Genomic DNA, 7240 nt, shown 5'->3' with positions numbered 1-7240 from the left:
TCAATGTGTTCTGATTTCTTTATTTTCTAAATTCAAGCAGTTTTTCTTAAACAATTTTGTGTCTAGTTTTTCCTCATTTTTCTGGTCTTTTATGAATAGTTCTCAAACCTTGCTTAAGCTGAAAATACTCCACTGAAATCTCTGAGTAATTTGATGAAACAGACTTTGAATCTAACCAATGAGAGGGGGGGAGGAGTTTGAACAAGATGGCAGTCGGAGGTTTCTGCAACGCCGTCGTACTGTAAAAGGAATTTGATGGTAAAAAAAAAAAGTCAAAGAACCAGGCTTTTCCATCTGAACCTCAGTCTGATGCTGTTTTACCTGACCCGAAGGATCAGTTTGTGGAACATGGACCTGGGCATCTTGAAGAAATGTCCTCGGTTGGAAACGGAATTCAGGCGGAGGGTCTCCAGGCCTCAATCGAGGCAGTCAGTCTCTCTCCAGACAATCGAAGCCCACCGAATCAACCACAGCGCTATACTGTGTCATTTGAGATGTTAGGAAAAGATAGCAAAAATGTTCTGATTCGGATCCGCGAGGGAAGGTAAAACCTGATAGCAGAATGACGACGAACATCGCTGGATTCAGCAGAAGGTGGTTCAATACAGTTGGAAGAAGGAAGATGGGACCCAAATATAATTGCCTTAATTTCAGATACAGTGAGTACTGAGAAATTTGGTTCACAAATGACACTGACTCCAATTCCCAGACCAACTGTGTTTAACTTGGAAAACAATTTGGGAGGCTATTTCGGCTTTGCAGTCCTCTTTGGGAACTCAAATACAGCAATATCCCACTTTAAAGGAATCTTATCAGAATCAGCTATTACAAAAGAAAAAGTTAAAGAATTAGAAAATAAAGTTGGAGATTATATATTAAGACTAGAAAGTGGGATCACAGGGTCAAACCTGGATAAGAGACAGTGGAAATATCCACTACAAACTGGAGATCCTTGAAAATTCCGTCAGACAACATAATCTTAGATTAATACATTTTCCTAAAACATATTCGATACCAGCTGTTGATATGTTTAAAAGATATTTAACTTGAGGTTTTGAAAATTTGTGAATCCTCCTACCCTCCAATCTCTAAAATATATTACTTCCTCAGGAGGAAAAAAAACCCTGCTGTGGCCCAATAAGTTCTTTCGATACATATATTTTTTTCTTAATACTTCTTTTATGTACCATATATACTTGAATATAAATCGGGATTTTTGGACCAAAACATTGGTCCAAAAATAGGGGCCCCAGTTTATATTCAGGTCAATGCCCCTCCCAGAATTTTTTAAGGCCACCGCCGCAAGGTTCTGCCCCCCTTCCTCCTTCCTTGCCCTATCTGCATACCTCTGTTGATCCCTGGTGGAAGTGCAGCAGGCAGGAGCAAGCTTTCTGAACTCCTGCCCCGCTGCTAACCGGCTGCGTGGATCCACTTTGTTCATCTCAGTGGCATGAGCAGCAGCGCTGAGTGGCTTCCTTACTGGCTCCCGTGAATTCTCGCTGCTGCTCATGCTGCTGAGATGAACAAAGTGGATTCACGCTGCCGGTGAGCAGCGGGGCAGGAGTTCAGAAAGCTTGCTCCTGCCTGCTGCACCTCTACCAGATATCGGCAGAGGACCCGCTGTACCTCCACCAGGGATCGGCAGATGCAAGCAGATAGGGCAGGGAAGGGAGTGGGGGGGAGACAGAGGGCAGAGCCTGGGAGGGAGAATGCAGAGTCTGACAGGGGAAGGAAGGAAAGGTGTTGGGTGCAGAGCCTGACAGGGGAGAAAAGGAAGGAAGGGTGCAGAGCCTGACAGGGGAAGGAAGGAAGGAAGGTTGCTGGGTGCAGAGCCTTACAGGGAAGGAAGGAAGGGTGCTGGGTGCAGAGCCTGACAGGGGAGGGAAGGAAGGAAGGGTGCTGGGTGCAGAGCCTTATAGGGGAAGGAAGGAAGGGTGCTGGGTGCAGAGCCTGACGGGAGGGAAGGAAAGAAGTGTGCTGGATGCAGAGCTTGACAGGGGAAGGAAAGGTGCTGGGTGCAGAGCCTGACAGGGAAGGAAGGGGGGGCTGGGTGCAGAGTTTGGCAGGGAGGATGCTGGGTGCAGTGCCTGACAGGGGAGGGATGGAGGGAAGGGTTTGGGTGCAGTGCCTGACGGGAGGAAGGATACTGGGTGCAGTGCCTGACTGGGGAGTGATGGAGGGAAGGGGCTGGGTACTGAGCTTGGCAGGGAGGGTGCTGGTTATAGAGCCTGACAGGGAAGGACACTTGAATATTAAGCCGTCCGACTTATATTCGAGTCAACCATTTTTCCTTTTGGGGAAAGGGGGGGTCTCAACTTATATTTGGATCAACTTATATTCAAGTATATACGGTAGTTTGTTTGCACTGCTTATTTCTATATGATTGCAATAAATAATAAAGTTTAAAAAACTAAACAAGCAATGAGAAACTGCTGTAGAACTTGAGTTCCAAATCATTTCCAGTATAAACAGAGGGTTGCTACATCTCAGTAATAGGAACAAAATCCAAAGATACTGAACTTAGAGCTGCCATGCTCAGATCCTTCTACAATGAACTTTGTCCACTCCTTAACATGAGGGCTACTATAAACCTCTTACCTCTTTTGAGGCTTACAACCATGGCATCTCTCTTCAGCATCTGGACAATAGACCCAAGCATCATATCATCACTAGATGTCATTTCACTCAAAGTTCCACTCTATCTGCTGCTGACACTTGTTCTCCCGGAGACAATAATACTGAAGATAAGTGGGAGATCTCCACACGGCCTTTGCTTGTCAGCATAGCCTCAACCAGAGAGAAACTGACTGCCCCTCTCAAAATTAAGGTATCCATGTGGCCCAATGTTGGGGGCAGCAATATGCTCAAACTGGATTCAGTAGCATAAAACCTGAAGTGTCCCTCTTAATGATACTGGCTAAGCAATTAGTTTGATTCACATTAGTTAGTTTCTGACATCTTGGCACCCACTTCCCCCACCACATGTTATTTGGATGGCCTTTTTTTGATTGTGAAAACCCTCCCCCTTGCAGTTGTATTGGTAGGGATCAGTAGATGTTCCCCTCCCTATCTTGTAAAAGAACTCCCTTTTTTGAGGTTAAAGTAGCATCCATACCAGCTAACAAGAATCTTAACTCCCAAAATTAGGCAACTATTATAAAACTGACCTCTTACTGATGAAAAATATGCTCTCCTTTTATTCTCCTCCTTCCAATTTTCCAAGTTTATTTAAAATTTGTTAAACTGCCTATACAAGGTTTCTAGGTAGTGTACAATTAAAATGGGTCTTTACATAAAAACAATGTACACATGATCTAAGCTTAGTCAGACAAACATACAGATACAATAGGAGTGAAGGCAAGAACTACATTATAAAAAAGGAAAGGAACAAATAAGGTAAAAACATGAGGGAGGGGATTTTAAATCAGCTAATAGGTGAGAGAGACTCTCAAATGATGATTTTATATTGAAGGTGTTTTTGATTTAAAACATACCAAGGACGTTTCTTCCCTTAAATGAATAGGTGTGGCATTCCATAGCAATGGTGGTGTTACTGAGAAAATAGTTGTGCTCATTGTATTGATATGATTTATATATGGAATAGCTAATAGGTGTTGGGAAGCTGATGTGAGAGATTTGGATGGAGTGTATGGTATAAAATAGCTGTTTATAAATTCTGGATAATTGAAAACACGAGTTTTGAAGGTTAATAGAAGAATTTTATATGTAATTCTGTGCCCAATTGATAACCAGTGGACTTTCATTAATAACTGTTGCAGGGAAAAAAGCATCTCAAACAAAGCTGCCTTAGAACACTGCAAGAGCTCAACTCAGAGCATCTGTACCAGAAGCCATCGTGATCCCATTGGAATTTCCAAGTCAATTTTCTATTTAAATAATTCACTGCATACAACCAATTTCACCAATTATAGACCTAGAGTGAAACATGAGAATGTTTCAGGTCATAGATAGTTAATTGATAGCACTCTAGAAGATCACACTAACACCCAGGTCAAAAAATGCTTTTCCACCCTTTGGAAACTCCGCTCCATCAAACATTACTTTGATTTCCCCACCTTCAGTTTGCTGGTCCAATCCTTAATTCTAAACTCCCTGGATTACTGCAATATCATATACCTGGGCTCCTACAAGAAAACCACTAAACGGCTACGACTTATCCAGAACACCGCCGTCCGCCTCATCTACGGGCTCAAAAAATCAGACCACATCAGCCCTTTCTACAGGAAACTTCACTGGCTACCGTTCGAAGCAAGGATCATCTTCAAATTCGCCTGCCTCTGCTTCAAAACCCTAACTGGCTCAGCCCCGATATATCTGTCACGCCACTTCACCTTCCCAGGTTCTAACCGTACACGTAATGCACACCTGTTTGCCTACCCCTCCCCAAACGGATGCATCCACAAAGATTCTTCGACAGGACCCTCTCCTTCCAGGCTGGCAAATGGAATGACTGTCTGTCCACTCTCATCTCTCTTGCCCCTACTTATCAATCGTTCAGGAAATCGCTCAAAACATACCTCTTTGACAAATTCCTCTAACCCCCCGCTCCTCCCCTACCGAACTAATAATCCCTTGCCTATCTCCCTCTCCCTTCCCCTCCCCCCATGCAACAGTTACTGGATCATTTTTGTAATTATCACTGGTTTATACCATATAATTGCTAACTAACTCTCTGCACCTACATTGTATAAATCGCCCTGAACTGTCTTCTTGATATGCTGTAACCTCGATGTTAACTTCGCTGTAACCTTGATGTAACTTCACTGTTAATGTACAGTCTCTTATCCTGTAAACCGCTTTGAACTGTTTTGTGGTATTGCGGTATACAAAAAATAAAGTTATTATTATTATTATTATTAATCGTGGATGCCATTATCTTAAAATAGGAGACCTAGTTGAAAAAGATCCCTTTGGATCTCTCTGCCTCCTTTATTTTTATTTATTTATTTATTTGCTCAAATTTTTAGCCCATCCTCCCAAAGGAGCCCAGAACGGGTTACAAAGTACATCCACAATATATTCGAAACAGGAAAGAGATGACATAATTTACAATACACACTTTCACAAGAATGGATAATCAAAAGGGTACTGTAATAGTATTGGAACGTGAGCACAAAGACCAATCTTAATGGAGGAAAAAAGGCCTCAGACAGGGGCCCGCCCACCTCCACAATGGTGGAATAACGGTGTTCGAGCAGTCACTTCACTGGCCAAAAACCTCCTAGTAGAAGTGGTTCAAACAAGGTGCTAGTTTCCAATTCTTTTGAAAATTTAATGTAGAATAGAAGACAAAAAACTTATCTTTCTTTCATCAAGATCGGTTTGTGAGTTTTTTTTGTCTTCTATTCTACACTAAATTTTCAAAAGAATTGGAAACTCGCACCTTGCTTGAAACCACTTCTACTAGGAGGTTTTGGGCCAATGAAGTGACCGCTCGAACACCGTTATTCCACCATTTGTGGAGGTGGGCGGGCCCTGTCTGAGGCCTTTTTTCCTCCATTAAGATTGGTCTTTGTGCTCACGTTCCATACTATTACATGTACCCTTTTGATTATCCATTCTTGTGAAGTATATTGTTGATTATCAGTGGTTTTCACATACCCGAGTCATTTTGGCTATAATTTACAATACAAACATTGAAAATAAAACATATACACTAAGCAGCATCTTGTGAGAGTAGGTGGCGAATGTGCGTTGGCTCTGAATGGCATTTCTAGGTGCATGTCCTTAAGGCACTGGGTTTGTGAAGGAAAGATTTTCACAGCCTTCCTGAAGCTCCAAAGTCCATCTAGTGTTCCAAAGGATGGGGGGATGGTGTGCCATAGTCTGGTATGAAATGTGAATAGGAACGTTTACGAGCTGGTTTCGGTTTTGTGGGACGCGGCAGGAGGTATGGTCAGTCGTTTTTCTCCTTGGGACCTCAGTGGTCACTTTGGGAAGTAGATTTGTAGTTTAGTTGTCATGTGGTGTGGAATCATTCTGTGGAAGGTTTTGAATGCGAGGACCATGGTCTTGAAGGTGCATCATTTTTGAATGGGCAGCCAATGAATGGACGCTAATGCAGGGGTAATATGGTCGCAGATTGCAGCATTTTGCACCCTTTGGAGGCAGGAGAGAGTTTTGGTAGGCAGGCCTACTAGTAGTGTGTTGCAATAGTCTTAAGCGGGATAGTACAAAAGCGTAAAGTAGTTGGGCAAAATCAGGTTCTGAGAAGTATGCACGTATGGATTTTAGCTTGCGGAGGTAGTAATAAGAGGATGATACTAGTTTGGATACGTGATCTGTCACTGATAAGTTTGAGTCAAGAGTTGCTCCTAGGCTGCAGACGTTTGTTTGTGCTCCAGGAAAAGGACAGACGGGGGTATACGCAAGGATCTTTGTGGATCCAGAGAAGTTCTGTCTTGGATTCATTTAACTGTAACTTGTACCCAGTCATCACTAAGCAAGTCTGGAGATTCTTGATTTGTGTGTCTCGGTGTCGCTATGTCCAGTACTGATTTGACATAGAGGTTGAAGAGGAGTAGTGATAGTAAGGTTCCCTGAGGGACTCCATAGTGGAGTGGTTTGGGTTCAGATAAGGATTTTCCTAGTAGAACTCTCTGCGATCTGTTGGTCAGGAATGAAGAGAACCATCAAAGTGCATTGTCACAGATTCCGATGGTTTTTAGCCTGGACAGGAGGAGAGAGTGGTCGATGTGGTCGAAAGCGGCACTGAGGTCTAATAGTACCAGCAATGCATCATTTCCTTCATCTAGAATTTTCCAGCAGTCATCTAAGATGTCCAGAAGCACTGTTCTGTTCTGTGGTGTTTTCTAAAGCCTTATGGATTTTTGATTTGGTGGCCTTTGGTCTGAAAGCAGCTGCATTCACATCTGTTGTGACCATAGCCTGCCACTCAAAGCTTCGCCATGATTCTGACACCATTGTGCTTCAGGATCTTTCCTTCTTGATTTCTGGTATGGATTATGTGGCAGATGCCTTTTATGATCTCTTCAGAATGGTGAGCAAGCTCTCGACGTGTATCTCCACATACAGGATGCTGTGGATCAAGCAGTAGTCCAGTGAGTCATCTTCCATGCCAACTCTCAGTAAGCTACCTTTTAAAGGGCAATTATTGTTCAGTAAAGGTCTGGACGTACTTATGGCTAGTGTACAAGACCATAAACCCAAGTCCTTGCCCCAATAACAGACTGCAGTCCTCTCAAAGACTGGGGCATTC

Source organism: Geotrypetes seraphini, chromosome 3 (assembly GCF_902459505.1).
Source record: "Geotrypetes seraphini chromosome 3, aGeoSer1.1, whole genome shotgun sequence".
NCBI classification, from domain to species: Eukaryota; Metazoa; Chordata; class Amphibia; order Gymnophiona; family Dermophiidae; genus Geotrypetes; species Geotrypetes seraphini.
This window is presented reverse-complemented; position numbering follows the sequence as displayed.